This window comes from Cajanus cajan, chromosome 6 (assembly GCF_000230855.2).
Source record: "Cajanus cajan strain Asha chromosome 6, NIPB_CcT2T_4, whole genome shotgun sequence".
NCBI classification, from domain to species: Eukaryota; Viridiplantae; Streptophyta; class Magnoliopsida; order Fabales; family Fabaceae; genus Cajanus; species Cajanus cajan.
In genome coordinates, this window is record NC_138522.1 from 11,555,856 (window position 1) to 11,573,518 (window position 17,663).

At 30.9% G+C, this 17,663-nt stretch overlaps 1 long non-coding RNA gene and 1 other non-coding gene across 2 annotated transcripts; one reads left to right on the forward strand and one right to left on the reverse strand.

The window, feature by feature from the left end:
- Window positions 1–8,081: 8,081 nt before the first annotated feature.
- On the forward strand, window positions 8,082–8,155 carry TRNAI-UAU (transfer RNA isoleucine (anticodon UAU)). The gene has a single exon. It is a non-coding gene; the product is annotated as a tRNA-Ile (tRNA).
- Window positions 8,156–8,738: 583 nt separating this feature from the next.
- On the reverse strand, window positions 8,739–9,978 carry LOC109795871 (uncharacterized). Its single transcript, XR_014434390.1, has 4 exons — window positions 9,667–9,978; window positions 9,259–9,513; window positions 9,028–9,095; window positions 8,739–8,921 (listed from the first exon to the last, which is right to left on the reverse strand). It is a non-coding gene; the product is annotated as an uncharacterized LOC109795871 (long non-coding RNA).
- Between the last annotated feature and the right edge of the window lie 7,685 nt (window positions 9,979–17,663).

Consider the following 17,663-nt stretch of genomic DNA (forward strand, 5'->3'; position numbering starts at 1 on the left):
ATTAATTCAATTAAAAAATAGTTTTGATATTAGTATAAAAAATATTAATAAAAAAAAGTTAATAGGTTAAATTTTTTCAATAAATTACATTACAAAATACAAAGATGGATTGAGATGAATTATATTTGATCCTAATTTATCTCTTAAGTTTTGATTGAGTCAATTTTTTAGATCTTAACTCTTTCTTAGACTTGAATGAACTGATAAATTATTAGTTAAATTATGACAAGTTGGATCAAACCGTCGTGTTAATTAGGCCTTCCTTACTTATATTAGATATTTTGTTATAGAAAAAAAAAATACATGTACATAAATATATACAATACTTTGTAAAATATAATTGTGTCTATTTTTTTATCACATCCTGTGTTATATGTTAGGTCCAGAGTAGGCTTAATAGTTACTCACAGCTAAAATAAGAGATGAGAAAAAAAGAGACAAGGGAGAAAATAACCACAGTAAAAATATTATTTACTGAAAGGGAGGAAATTACAGCACTTCTCTCTCTATAACTTACTCCTTTGAATTAGGAGACTACTACTACCGAGAACAGATCTCAAGGTGTATAAGAGAGGAAGAGAGAAGAGAAGAAGATTTGGGATGAAAATTATGGTTTTCAGCTTCCCTATTTATAGGAAAGTCCCAATGGCATTTTCGTAATTTATCCTAAACTTTTAATATTATTTTATTATGTGGGACCCGCTTTTTAATTAAAAAACCACCGAAAGTTTTTCCTTTCGGTGCAGCTGTACCCAACATTTCTCCCACTTGAAGATTATGATTAAGTTAATCATATCTTCACACCATTGATACTTCATGTTGCTTATGTCTTCAATAGGCCAAATAAGGATCGACACCATATAAACTTGTCAGTGTTGACAGGCTTTGTCATTACGTCTGCTATGTTGTCTTTTGTATGGATCTTCTGCATATCCACTTTTCCTTCTTCTACTACTTCACGAACAAAGTGATATTGAATTCCTATGTGCTTTGTCCTGGAATGAAAGGCTGGATTCCTTGCAATGTGCAAGGCACTCTGACTGTCACAATACACAGTAATTTTCTCCTGCTTGTGCCCGAGTTCTTCCAGTAACCTTTGAATCCAGATTGCTTCCTTGCATGCTTGCGTAGTTGCCATGTATTCAGCTTCTGTAGTAGATAGAGCTACAACAGTCTGTAACTTAGACAACCAGCTCACTGCTCCTCCAGCAAGTGTAAACACATAACCAGTAGTAGATTTTCTTTTATCCAGATCTCCTGCAAAATCTGAATCAACATAGCCCTTGACAGTAAATTTCGATCCTTCAAAACATAATGCAACATCTGAGGTTCCTTTGATGTATCTAAGGATCCTCTTTACAATACTCCAATGCTCTCTACCAGGATCTGCCATAAACCTACTGACCGCTCCCACTGCTTGTGCAATGTCTGGTCTCGTACAAATCATGGCATACATAAGGCTTCCCACCGCTGATGCATACGGCACTCGAGACATTTCCATCCTCTCTGCTTCATTGCTAGGACTCATACTTGAGGATAATTTGTAATTGACAGGAAGTGGGGTAGAAATTAGCTTACAGTCTTGCATGTTGAAGCGCCGCAAGACTTTCAATAAATAATTCCTCTGAGAAAGCCAAATCTTCCTATCCTTTTTATCTCGGTGAATTTGCATCCCTAAAATCTTGTTTGTCGGTCCCAAGTCCTTCATATCAAACTCCCTAGCCAATTGTGCCTTCAATTCTTGGATCTGATCTTTGTTGGGGCCTACCACCAACATGTCATCCACATACAACAGCAAGATGATGAAATCATTGTCATCAAACCTATTGTAGTACGTACAATGGTCTGAACTCAGTCTGTTGTAACCAAGGCTAATTATGAAGGAATCAAATCTCTTGTACCAGCATCTTGGCGCCTGTTTTAGACCATACAGAGATTTGGTCAACCTACAAACCAAGTTTTCTTTTCTTTTTTCTTTAAAGCCTTCTGGTTGGAGCATATATATTTCTTCTTGGAGTTCCCCATGAAGAAAAGCAGTCTTTACATCAAGTTGATCAAGATGTAAATTAAATGCAGCACACATAGCTAGAACAACTCTGATTGTGGTTAATCGGACAACTGGCGAGAATATCTCGTTAAAATCAATGCCCGCTTTCTGAGCATATCCCTTAACCACCAATCTTGCACGATATCTCTCCACTTGATCATTGCCATCACGTTTGATCTTATAGACCCATTTGCAACCAATGGCTTTTCGACCTTTTGGAAGATCAACAAGTTCCCATGTTTTATTTCTATGTAAGGCCTCTATTTCTTCATGCATTGCTGCCATCCACTGAGAAACATCAGAACTCCTCAACGCCTCTTGAAAGGTTGATGGTTCTCCTTCTTCAGTTAAGAGACAGTACGCATCATGACTTGCCATAACATAGTCTGAATGCCAAGATGGTCTCCTTCTCTCACGTCTTATTTGTTGAACTTCTTCATCATTGGCTTCATCTGGTTCTTGTTCCTCATGCTCTTGTTCTGCTTCAGAGGTGTCATCCTTTTTAGACTTTCCTCCTATCTCCACTATACTGGTGTCTTTGATAGTGCTGTCATTCTCCTGCTCCTTTTGCAGTTCAGTTTCTGCAAAGACTACATCCCTGCTAACAACAACCTTGCGGGCAGTGGGATCCCACAAGCGATACCCCTTAACATTGTCAGCATAACCCAAGAATATACATTTCCTGGATTTTGGGTCCAGCTTTGTTCTTTCTTGGGAGTTGTACATCACGTACACAGGACAACCAAATACATGTAATGAAGAATAATTTGATGGTTTTCCATTCCACATCTCCATTGGTGTCTTCAAACCAATTGCTGTTGATGGTGAGCGATTGATCAAATAACAAGCAGTTTTGACTGCTTCTGCCCAGAAAGACTTGGCTAATCCTGCAGTTCTCAACATAGCTTTTGTCCTTTCTAGGAGAGTTCGATTCATCCGCTCTGCTACCCCATTCTGCTGAGGTGTATGAGCAACTGTAAATTGCCTTTTAATACCCTCTTGCTTGCAGAATGCCAGAAAATCACCATCTGTATATTCTCCTCCATTATCTGTCCTCAAGCACTTAATCCTTTTTCCAGTATCAAGTTCCACTTGTGCTTTAAATTCCTTGAATACTGGGAACACATCTGACTTCTTCTTGATTGGGTACACCCACAATCTCCGGGAATAATCATCAATAAATGATACAAGATATTTTGCTCCTCCCATGGAAATTTCTGGTGATTCCCAAACATCAGAATGGATCAAGTCAAGTATGTGTTTGCTCCTTGTAGTTACTTTGGCAAATTGTAATCTATGTTGCTTGCTTGTCACACAGTGCTCACAAAATGGTAAGGTTACCATTTTAAGCCCTGACAAGAGATTACGTTCCGCAAGAATTTTCAGGCCTCGCTCTGACATATGTCCTAGTCTACGATGCCACATCATCGTTGCCTCTTCTTGACTTATTGCTGCAACTGATGCATCTGCTTCTTGCAACGTTTCTCCCAAAAGCAAGTATAGATTTGATGTGATCTTCTCAGCTTTCATCACCACCAAATTGCCTTTAACTACCTTTAAGATTCCACCTTCAACGTGGATCTTGCACTTGAGATCATCTAGTTGCCCAATGGACAATAGATTCTTTTTCAAGCCCTTCACATGTCGTACCCCTTGAATTGTACGAACAGTACCATCATACATTTTTAATTTGATAGTACCAACTCCAGCAATTTCCAAAGCATGATCATTTCCCATAAATACGGATCCTCCTGAGATTGATTCATAAGTGCAAAACCAATCTCTATTTGGAGTCATGTGCCAGGTTGCACCTGAATCCAATATCCAACATTCATGGAGTTGTTTTTCGCCTCTAGAACTTATTGCTTCACTGTACAATATTTCTCCATCTTCTTGGGTACTAGCAACACAACCTTGAGAGGTTGACGCTTCAGAATTCTTCCCTCCTCCACTCTTCTTGTGCCAACAATCTTTCTTCATGTGCCCTCTCATGCCACAATTATAGCATTTGAGGTTCTTCCTTCCTCGAGATTTTGATCTATCATGATTTTGACTCCCACTGGAGCCACGTTCCATTGATCTTCCTCTCATCATCGTCAAAGCTTCTGCTTGCTTTGAACTTTCCAGTCTGTCTTCCTTATTCTTTCGCCTGGACTCTTCTTCAAGAATAGCTCCGGCAACATCCTCAAAGGATAGACGACCAACAACATTATTGTTTGTTATGTTGATGATGAGTTGATCATATGAATCTGGTAAACTCTGAAGTAGAAGCTCCGCACGTTCATTTTCCACTATGTTGAAATCAGCTGTTGAAAGCTGAGCAAATAGCGTATTCAGATTGTTGATGTGGTCCGTCACTGCTGTGGACTCACTCATTCGAAGAGTGTAGAGTTTCCTCTTTAAGAATATTCTGGTGTGAAGTGACTTGACCTCGTATAATTTTACGAGCGTGTCCCAAATCTCCTTTGCAGTTGTCTTCTCTGCTATGCTCGACAAAACTGAATCAGCCATTGCTAAGTGCAAATTGGCAACAGCATTGTCATCCATTTCTCTCCACTTTTCATCAGTAATATCTGATGGCCTGCCTTCAATTGCTTTAAGACAGTTGTCTTTTCTCAAAATTGCTCTTATCTTCAATTTCCACAGGGAAAAATTGTTCCCGTTGAACTTCTCTATCTCAAACTTTGCTGCCATAATTTCTTCTATTAAACCGACTTAAGTGACTTCCACTAGAATAGTACCGCCTACTGGAACAATGATAAAATCCAGTAACAAGAATAATTCTTTTCTGATGTGACTGATCAGACAATACTGCAGCCACAGAGCATACTAAGAAATTTTCTCCGACACTATACCAATGTACACCACAGCGGAATAATAAACAACCTAGTGGCTCTGATACCACTGTTAGGTCCAGAGTAGGCTTAATAGTTACTCACAGCTAAAATAAGAGATGAGAAAAAAAGAGACAAGGGAGAAAATAACCACAGTAAAAATATTATTTACTGAAAGGGAGGAAATTACAGCACTTCTCTCTCTATAACTTACTCCTTTGAATTAGGAGACTACTACTACCGAGAACAGATCTCAAGGTGTATAAGAGAGGAAGAGAGAAGAGAAGAAGATTTGGGATGAAAATTATGATTTTCAGCTTCCCTATTTATAGGAAAGTCCCAATGGCATTTTCGTAATTTATCCTAAACTTTTAATATTATTTTATTATGTGGGACCCGCTTTTTAATTAAAAAACCACCGAAAGTTTTTCCTTTCGGTGCAGCTGTACCCAACATTATATTGTTAAACATAATTACTCTTTGTTATATTGTAAAAAAAATAAAAACTCTTTGCTAAATTATCGCCAAATATGAAACTGTTGTTATATCTTTTAATGCTCAAGTACGTTATATATGAATATTTTTTTTATAGAGAGTTCACGGAATATTCTAAAGTTTTTTTTAATAATGATTTTTTTGGGACAATTATTAAAATTTTTAATTTTTTTTATTGTAAAAAGTAAGTTGTTGTATCTGCAGATTTGAAACTAATGGTTATTTTCTAACAATATTTTCTCCAAAAGTTGATTTATTACATTGAAAATTGATTCTTTGTTTGTATTTAAATCAAATTAAATATCTTAATATCATTTTTCAACAAACTTATTCAAATAAAAGTTTATTCCAATTATAATTGATTATAGTAATAAATAATTATTAAAATAATTTAATTTTCACAATTTTTTCAAATACATCCTACTGTTTTTTTTTACTCCAAAATACATCCTACAGTTAAAAATCATTAATTTAATAATAAAATAAATTGTATGGTTCAGATCAATTCTTAAAATTCTTTTAAAATATATAAAATTAATCCTACTCAAACTAAAAGACGTGTTTTATATTTTTTTTAGTCCTTGTTCAAAGATTGGCACCCTTTTCTACAAGTCAGAGATGGGCCCTTTGCCCTTCTTTCTCTGTTTTTATTTTCCCCATCTTTTTTCTTTTATGAACCCTAAACATTGAATCTTGACTTCTTTCTTTTTTAGCTTCTTTCTTTGTACACTAGTCCTCAGTGGATACAATGTTCATAATGGTCCATGCCAACCTATTCTTTTGCGAATCTCAACATTTTAAGTACAATTTTTTTTTTAATTTTTTACTATAATATTAATTCAATATTTATTATAAAAATTAGTGACTATTTAAAAACTACAAATACACACAAAGTAAATATCTCAACATAACTTATTTTTTTTATTCAATATCAAATTTCAAATTATAAACAACTTAATTAAAAAATATAAATAAATAATCACTTGTGTTAATTAATATTAATATAAATACAATGACCAAATGTGATCATAATTATCCTTTAATTTTGTAATTATAGATGATGATAAAAATTTGATCAATTATAAATTTATCACATATTATTTTCTAGTGATTATATATTTACATTTTGTCCCTTAACGTATATTACAAGAAAAAGGGTCATTAGGAACAAATTTTTTACAATAATAAATGAGTTGTTGGTATAAATAGATATTTGACATTTGACAACAATATTTAAATTTTTTACAATAAGATTTTCTTTTTGTCAACTAAATCAATATTATTGTGAGAATTATGTGTCATTGGAAAATGTATTATTTTATGTCAACAATATTAATTGGAAAAAGGTATTTTCCTATGTCAACACATTTATTATCACTGAGAAAAGTACTCTCTTGTGCCAATGGTGTTGACATTGCTAGGAAAAAGTGATTTTGTTATGGTAGCATGTTTGAAGCCGCTGAAAAAAGGTATTTTTTTTTTTCTATATCAACACATTTGTTATTATTGGGAAAATACTCTCTCATGTGATTTGAAATAAGATAAAAAATAACTCTTATATATTAAACACAAACAACTATCATATATATGAGAGGATTTGTATAGATTATTTTTATCTAATTCAGTTTTTTATTTATGTATTAAATTTTAATAATTTTCAAATAAATTATCAAGAATTAAAAATAATTTTTTGTCACAATATAGTTATTTATCTTAAATCTAAAATATAATTTTAAATGTTTAAAAATATCTATTTGTTCAAATTTTAAAATGTGATTTATATATATAGTATTTATTTGTATATATAATTTATTATAAATTTTAGTTATATATAATAAATATCAAATTCTATATATTAAACATGAATCTCTATTTAACATGAGAGGATTTTTAAGAGTTTTTCTTTTTCAAGAGGGTTTTTTAGGGAATACCGTGTTTTTATTGTTATTAATTTGATATGAGTGATAAGGAGAAGCAACAATCATACACAAAATCTCCCTCAATGCAAAGAAAGTGCACGGAAGTTTTTTACTTCTTCTTAAAATTAAATATTCTCAACATAAAATATATAACAAGATGTTTTACGAGTTGTGTGTAAGGATGACAAATAAACTCGTACTCATAAGTAATGTTTCGTCATGATTTTAATAGAAAATACTTGATTTGATCGGACACAAACATAAGTATGGTTAATATTCGATATATTAAACCGAACATGAGGGCAAGGATGGGTATATACTTACTCGTATTCGTATCCATCCTCGCTTTAAATTACTAGAATTTAATTTATTTATTTTTTAGAATTTATTTTGAAATTATGTAATTTTAATCTATTTTAAATGTATGTTAGATGAAACATAATTTTGTAAATTTATAATTGTTGTTTCATGTTATTTTTTTTTATATTTTACATAAAATAATATTTAATTAATTTATGGAGGATACGGATGTACTTAATACCTAGAAGAGATGGAGAGATACAAATTTCATATTGTTTGATATGAAAACAAAATAAATATAAAAAATAAACTCAAAAACAAGGATAAAGATATTGAAACTTGCACATATCTCACTCTATTATCATCTCTGGCCATGTGGCCATTTCGAAACAAGTAGAAGTGTTTGCTAAAATAAAATTATATAAGCATTTGCGAGTACAATAATTATATAATATACTACCTAAAGTGACACACAACAACAAAAGAGGTCCCGTAGCTCAGTTGGTTAGAGCGTTGGTCTTATGAGCCGAAGGTCGCGGGTTCGAGCCCCGCCGGGACCACCTACTGCATAGGTTTTTGCGAATTCTTCAAAAAATCATGAAAATCAAACTATTATTATTAAGAGAAAAATCATGGCTGATCAGCGGCATAAATTTGTTAAATCTTATGTAAATATTTTCTCAAATAATAATCCCTAATTTTTATTAACATTTACAATTATTTTTAATATCATATATTTTAGTTCTGATCTGAAATATTATATATTTTAAGAGTTCGTTTATTTCTCACTAAATTGTGTGATTTTTGTATTTAAATATTTTTTTCTAAAACAATATTAGTGGAATTTAAAATCGGTTATTTTTTATTTTTAAAATCAGTTCGATCAAAAGAGACGATTTTAAAAAGTGGGACTTTTAACATCGGTCGCTGACCGATGTTAAAAATGAGACTTTTAAAATCGATCAACAGTGACCGATGTTAAAAGTGGAACTTTTAAAATTGATCATGACATGACCGATGTTAAAAGTGATTAATTTTTTTTTTAATATTTAACTTATTTTAGGAGGATCCCTGAACAAAACCTGTAAATTAATAAAATATCAGACAATTCATATGTTTTTAATATATCAAATTACATACAAATGATAAGAGTCGGTAAATATCAAACATATATATAATTAAAATAACTTACAAATTATTATCCTATACTACAAATTGAGTAAATACGGTCATTCTATTTGTTGTAGTGTAATTGCGCATCTTTGAGAATATTTGTCCCTTCCAGTTGATGCCATTGCCAACATGAAATCCTCCCCTGGTAACCACCTATAAAAAAAGACCAACAAATTGAGAAACAAAATATATATTAAACATAAATAATAATAAAACTCATCCATAATCGTTATCAAAGAACACAGTTTCAGTCACTTACCTCTTTATACAAGTTGTAGAGATCAAGGCGTTTATGTAGTATTTAGAGATTTCTATTTGAAGACAATGCTACATTTAAGATAAAACATGAGAGCACAATCTTCAAGTTATATCTGACAAAGAATTAATCTTCAGAGTTGGGATATTTTAATTAAAAATTCATTTTTGTCATGTAGGCTTAGGTTACTACTCATCAAATTATACTGAAAACAATGGACTAAAGGAAACTCACCTCAGAGCATGTCTGTACTGGGCCTCTATCGCAACCATGTTTCTTAAGAGGCAGCGGATTCAATGAAATAACCTGCTTAGACTGAGCTGCACTTGAAAATGATTTTCTGTGTGTTGCAGAAGTTGAACCAATACTACTACGCTTTGGCGACGAATGTGAGGAATTGGCCTCATTGCAGATACTTTTAATCTCTGCCTAGCAGGAGGCAATGGTGTGCTACTCCCATTTACCACTCTGGAACGGGTCATTCCTAAACTGGAACAGGCCGTTCCGGAATCCAAAATATACCTAAAACTTTAGTCTGGAACGGTCCTAGAACGGCCCGTTCTGCAAGTAGAGAACGGGCCGTTCCAGTTTCAAAAGTCGCCCAGCAACAACGAAATAACATACATGAGAAGAGAATGTTACCTTCCATGAAGAATATATTAAGCTGGACACTTTAGATGAGAGATGAGAGCCAAACGGAGTAAAGAGAAAAATATATTCGTAGACTTAATCTAGAAAATATATGGAGGCAAAGATGAGAGAATGGAGGGGAAGGGATAGAATGACCGTAGAGTGCAGATTAAACTCTGATATTACTTTTAAAACCGACTCTTCAATAGCCGATTTTAAAAGTGCTACTTTTAAAATCGGTCATAAAGTAACCGATTTTAAAAATAATGCCATTATTTACAAAATTGTCACCGCATCACTTTTAAAATCGACTACTTCATGACCGATTTTAAAATATTCACTATTAATAATAATAAAAAAATATTATTTCCTTTAGTTTATTTTTGTTTATAAGAAATTTATTCAAATTTAAAAATGCACGTACAATGAAAATCTTACTATTAAATATGTACAGGGATATCTACTAAATATGAAAAAAGGAAAATTCAATTATTTTTATAAATATATACTTAGAACAATAATTTTTAGTAGTATCAGAGACTTTTAAAATCGGTCATAAGGTAGCCGATTTTAAAAGTAATGTCATTATTTACAAAATTGTCACCGCGTCACTTTTAACATCGGCTGCCTTATGACCAATTTTAAAACTCTGATTTTAAAAGTCATTTTTGTACTACTGATTATTTTTATATAACTTGATTTTAAGTTTAATTTTGAATATCACTGCATTAGCATAATAAAAACGTTTTTCTCTTATGATAAATTTAATTTAAATTTTATTGAAATTTAAGTAATCCTAATTTGAATTTATTTTTACATCTTCAATTCTGACACACTATATATATCAATGAAAATGAAAGGTTTTATCTTAAATAAATCATTTTCATAATTTTTTTATTAATGTTAAAAGTCTTATATATTTTATCTATTTGTACATAGTAGAATAAAATATTCACTATTAATAATAATAAAAAAATATTATTTCCTTTAGTTTATTTTTGTTTATAAGAAATTTATTCAAATTTAAAAATGCACGTACAATGAAAATCTTACTATTAAATATGTACAGGGATATCTACTAAATATGAAAAAAGGAAAATTCAATTATTTTTATAAATATATACTTAGAACAATAATTTTTAGTAGTTGCTTTGAATATTGTTCTTGTTTTTCAGTAACTAATTTATGTTTTAAAAAAAAAATTATTGTAACAGTACACTATATGTAATAACCACTAATAATGAAACCTAGTTTATCAAAATTATAAAAGCTTAACTAATAAATATATAAATATAAATATAATATGAATATAAAAGTGTATTCACAGTACTAATATAAATCATATATATATACAATAAATCCTAAAGGCATACTATATAATCTAGTGTTGATGAAACACACATGTACAAGCTATATAAAGTATCACTGATACCAACAAAAATATAGTATCCAATCGTCAATCAAGCCCCCTCAAACTTAACCTTGATATGCTCTTATACATAACATGATCATAGTAGTCTAAATCATAATGAAAACAACAAGGATAAACTAGAGTTCAAAAACATGTAAACATAGAAAATAATTCTATATCATATAACATTATGTCAAAAACATATATGAAAGTTAAACACTTCAAAGCTAACATATATTTCATTCAAACCATATCAAACAAGATATCCAACAATGCATATGAACACACCACAACATACATTATATGTATACACTTCAAAAAATGTGTTATCATGCATTTATCTATGGAGATCTCCTAACAACATGAACAATCCAATTAAGTGACTCCACCCTACCAAATCAGCCTAATCATTTTCACACTCAGTGTCGACTCGATCATCGCAAAATAGGATAACAATCCCTCATTTGATTTCTTGGGTTTTGTCACTCACACTAGGAAAGTTCGGTTCAATTGTTATGAACAGTATAACTAGGTATAAACTTACCATGACCTTGACTTGCATAACCAAGTCATACATAGAATTCACCCATTGATTATCCTCATGCAACCTTTTAAGTACTTGGTTTAAGGGTTGTAATCCTTGATCACCTACCTTTCTCAATGACTAACTAAGGACTTAAAGAGGACCCAACACACCTCAAAGCTCACTCCAAAAGACACAACTACATATGAAGAGTTTTTCAACAGTGGTCTATTTGAGCACTACTTCAATGATTCCCCATATGGGATCTTCATATTTCAAAAACAGTTTCCTCTCCTCAAGTCCTAAAGTAGCCAATATGCCTTAATATCATACTGTATTCTCAGCATCCATACCTCACTATACATAATCTATATGCATTACATATAATCAATACACATAGAGATCAACAATATTATATATATATATATATATAATAAATACAACAAAAGTTATAAAAAAGATGAGGATCACGTTCATATTTTTCATTGATATCTCATAGGTTAAAGGAATACATTATTTATAACCTAATAACATTAAGGATGATTGTACAAGTGTCATCATCCTATTATTTTAAAGGAGTAAAATAAATATTTAACTTCATCTAATATAATCATTCAATCACTTTAATTTGAAGGTATTTTTAGATCTTTCTAAACCCATTCAAACATTAGCCACAGGTTCACATTGAATCTTGTCCTCAAGGTTTAAAGGCAAATCTAGGCCATTAAAATTAGAGATAGAGAAATATTTTACTGTGAGTAATATAATTGTAATAGAATGTGGTATGTAAAATACATTTGGTGACAACTTAAGGCATAGGAGAGACACAGCTGTACTTGTAGCGAAATTGGTTATTGCTTTTGTTGCATGTGGAAAAGAAAAAGTTGTTGTGGCCCACTCTCCTAATTGGTTTTTTGACGCTCTGTTGGGGGCTGTTGCGTATGTTCTACAAGTTTCTTCTCCACTTCTGAAGGCGTAAACAAGGATTATGGAAATGCATTTGTGGGTGGAATTTGTAATTTGGATAAGAGGGTATAGGTGGTATGATGGAACATGGGATTTGGGTTTTCACAAAATATTTTTTTTTTATGTTAAAAAAGTCTTTTAAAATCTAAATTTAATAAATATTTTATATTATAATCTAATAAATTTTTAAAAAAATAGTGGATGAATCACTAACCATCTATAAAATTAAATAGATGGATTGGATCTAATCTATTATTTATTTTTATTATAATGGATGAATTTAATGAATTTACTTATGAATGAAAGAATGATGGATAAATAGATTGATTTGTTGTGAATCACATTGCTTCTTTTTATACTTTAGTGTTTGTACTTAATTTTGTGTTGCAATGTTTAACTTAAGTTGGAAGTCAAGGATTTTGATATATCATAGCAGATAGTCCAATTAACGGCTTCTAGCAACTTTGAAGAGGCCTTGTCATTGTGCAAGCTTCTTCCACCTGCTGAAGATTCAAGTCTCCGTGCTGCAAAGGAGGGGTCAATTCATATAAGGTTGTATGCTATTACGATATTCTTCCTTTTGAAAATACAAACTAGACATAATTGCCCCTGTTAAGTTGAAATCCTTTGATTTTAGGTTCATCTTAATTCTAAGCAATAAGTATTGTTTAGCTGGTGGTTATAGCCTGTATTTATTCCCCAACTCTAAACCTTAAAAATTTTCAACTCACCTTTCAGTGGGAAGTCAACTAGGTGAGTGTTATGTCATGTCTATATAGAGGTTTATTTTGTGTGTGGCATGCATGTGCATGTGTATATAATATATAAAAGGAGTGTATATAATATATAAAAGGAGTGTATCTACTGTGAGGATAGATTATGAAGCTGTGGGATGTATGATGTCCTTGTCATTTTGAAATTGTTGGTGACAGGGGCATGGTAATTTTTCCATTATATTTTCAAAAGGTTGTGTTGTGATGGCTAAATTTTTTGCTACCTTAAAACCTAACTGATATAGATGGTACTTAGGATTAAGAAAGCATTAGTGTCTGAAATATGAGATTCTATGAGATAGAAGTACTCACTCCACTGAAGTTGTTGATGTATTTATTGGGGGAATCATTAACATTAGGTTCTACCGTTCTAGCATTGATGGAGATTATATGAAGATACTATTATTTTGCATTATTCGGTAGTCTACATCAGATACACTTAGTCATTTTAGCATATGAACTTTTTTGTTCCCGTGGCACTGATATGCTAACAGCAAATGATGTAGAGGTTTTTCCTATATTAGTTAATTGACTTGATTCAGTTGTTTTCCTCTGCATCAACCATACAGAAAAATGTTGCCTGTATGTAGTCAACATTAATTAGAAAAATGTATTCAATCTCCATTGCTCGTGGATTTTAAGTTTGCTGGAGGACTCTAAATCATTGTTTATGATTCTTAATTTTTAATTTGGCGTGTTTCTGATGCAACCACTATGTGGGACAGACCCCATACTTGTTCTAGAGTTCTCAATGCTTGTTCTTGAAAGCTGTCCATCTCAAACTATAGATCTCTTTCTGTCTGGAAATATTCCAGCAGATATGGTGAGCTCATGTTTGGAGAAGCAAGCAAGCTAGGTACAAATTTTTATTGATTTATAATGGATTAAATAAAAAAGTTAAATTGATATTACAAAATAGTTTACAAAAATGTTCATAAAAATTAAGTTGTGCAATTGAATGCTTTTTTATTAAATATGAGTCCATATAATCGATTCAGCAAGTATAAAAAGTATTGGGAGACCCATATTTAATTACTTCTACTTCTCTCCTTTTCGATTGCACGAAATACTAAATCAAAACAATCTTCCCTCCTCTTCCATTGTCTTGCTTCCCCCTCCCTACTATTTCCTCTTAAATTGTCTTCACCAAAGGAAGTGTCAAAGGATTAATACCGAGGCCAATAGTAAAGCTTGTCTCAAGAAAAACAAGAGAATACGAAAATTACATGACTCACTAAGGATTGCAAGAAATTCTTTCAATTAAGATCAACTATGTTGGTAAATTATGATGTTTAAATGAGTGGTATGTTTTATGTTCATTTTTTTTAAACATTTTTACAATTTTCTTTTTCTCATATTATCTTTGTTGTATATTTTGAAATATTTTAAAAAATTAATTATTTCGTGAAATTATTTTAAATTTAAATTTAAAATAATTATTTTATTAATTACTGGTATTAAGTCCTAATTAATATCAGTTTTAATGAAATATAATAACTTGATCATTGTAATTTTAATGATCAAACATTTAAAAATTAATTGGTTTTAATTATCGTAATTAATTATAGTCATAATGGTTAGTGTTTATCTCCTATAAATATTGAGATTCAGTAAGAGTCAAATGTACGGAACACAAATCTATTTTCTATTCTCTCTTTTCTAGGTTAAAAACTTGCTAATTTTGTATCTCAGTCTAGTATTGGGAAGATCTTATTGTATTTTGGGGACTTGGGTGAGAGTCTGCGAATAAGTCCTTGTCCTTTAAGACAATGCATTACATGTCTCAAGAGTTCAAATTCATTTGTGTTCTCGACATCCATCTACAACAATCTAAAGGACTTATAGTTGTCTTTGGAAATTCTTGATGAATGTCAAAGTTGAGTACAAGGCTACAAAGGAGAATGTGACATGTGCATATTGTTGTGACTATCACATGTGAAGAACAAGATGTCAATTAGTCGTGAGCCTCTTGGAGAGCATGAGTTTCGTGTTCATATCAATAGTAGTAAGCATAGTTAATTTGTCAACCAATTTGCTAAGAATTTGCTCAAATTTTCTTGATCAACATATGTTAAATATTTTATGCGAGGATATCATGGTACATAACATATTTTATATTGAATTAGTATATTCAATTTTTTTTTAGGGAATTAGTATATTCAATTATGATATGTTAATTTGCAATTAAATTATTTTGGGTTGTAATTGCTAATTTAACATTTGGTGCATGTTACGTGATTCACAATCATGATCAACACATTATGTTGAGAGGCTTTATATATTTAATTATTTGTATTGGAAATGTTTGAAGAGAATCAAATATTTATTTATTTGTGTGAAAGCCTCGTGAAGAGAATAATTGTGAGGTATCATTTAGAAAAGAATGATGTATATAATTAATATTATTTTTGAAAATCTCTTCATAGTGAGAAAAATTATAATTTTTATGAGATGAAACTCACCTAAAACAACACAGATAAATAATTATGTTGATCTTAGTGTGAATGATTTTATGTAATGATGAACAATTTTTTCTCTAATTTTGCAGATATTATTATATGTGATGATACCTTTATGGTATGATGGTATTATTGATGTAAGTTTTTGAATTTAACTATTAAAAGCTATAGGCATTTATGACACGAGTTAGTGGAGAATTATGAGTAATATGATGACAGTAATATGATGTTATCCATGTTACAATATTTTACATAACATGAGATGTTATAGAGATGCCATAAATTAATAGTATTTAAGATTGTGGATTTTCCATTATATTAGAAAATACAACGATGATTAATTGAGTCTTAGATTCATATGAGGCTTAGTGGTTGAGAACTTTTTAACAAATATTTTGTTGAGAATATAAAATTAAGAAATGAGATATAGCAATTGCTTAAAGGATTGAAAATGATTATGTGTAGTCAATAATGAATTTGACTTATCCTTTGACTTTAAACCCTTATGAAATTAAGATATTATTTATTAAACATTGTGAGTTATTTATAGATATCGAGGAAAATGAGATTTTATTAAAGTCATTTGAAACGAATAGTGATAGTAACCCAACCTTTGTGATTGAAAATCCCATGAAGAATGTTCAATAGGAAAAACAAGTCAAATTTTGTTAGCACTGAAGTTAATTTTTTAATCTCTTCCTATGGTGTGAGAAAGTGCTAAAACTGCACTATTGAGAGAATAATCTTTATAATTGAGTTTTATGTGATTATGAGAAAGCTTAACCTCTTATAAAGATTTTAATAATTTTCATATCCCTTATGGGTGGTGTATGATTTGCAGTATACACTTGATGAAATTACCTATATGAGTATCAAGTGGGGCCACTTGCATGGAATCTTGGCAAGATCTTTAGAGCATTCATGAATATCAAGTGCATGCATGGCCTGAAAGCGCAACACAGTGATAACGACAAGAATTGTGGGGTATATTGCGATTGGTTTACCTCTGGTGTACACCAAGTATTTTGGGTTAAATAGTTTGCTACACTCACTAAACTGTGTATTAATTTTTATCAATCTAGGTCCGGTTCAATAATATGAGAACCTAGATTTTTTTTAAAAATACCTGTTGAAATATGTGGGGATTGTTGTATATTGCGAGATATTTCAAAAGGTTAATTAATTTGTGAAAATATTTTTAATTTAAATTTAAATTCAATTTAAATTTAAAATAATTATTTTATTAATTAGTGGTATTAAAGCCTAATTAATATCAATTTTAATGAGATACAATAACTTGATCGTTGTAGTTTTAATTATCAAATATTTCAAAATTAATTGATTTTAATTATCATGATTAATTATAGCCATAACAGTCAGTGTTCCCCTCTTATAAATATTGAGATTCAGTAGGCGTATGTAGTGAGCATTACTCTGTTTTATATCCTCTCTTTTCTGGATTAAAAACTTGCTAGTTCTATATATGAGTCCTTTAGGACAATGCATTGCACATCTTAAAAATTCAGATTTGTTCGTGTTCTCAACATATTGACAACAATCTCTATATGGAAAATAGATATATGTTTACGGCATGTAAACTCTTTAATAGATTTTTAAAGATTAGTTTTTAGTTCTTGTCAAGGAATAATCTTTTATTCATTCAAAAGAGATTTTGACTCAATAAAAATTTGAACAAATTTTGCGATCAAATTGCTTTAGCAAAAAGACATCTTATGTAAAGAGATAACACCCTTTGCTTAGGATAACATATTCCTTTTTACCTTGTGGTTTTAGATAAAGGTAAAAACTATTATCTTCATTCTTTATATAAATATAAACAAGACTCATAAGATCTCATGCAATCACACTAATTAGAA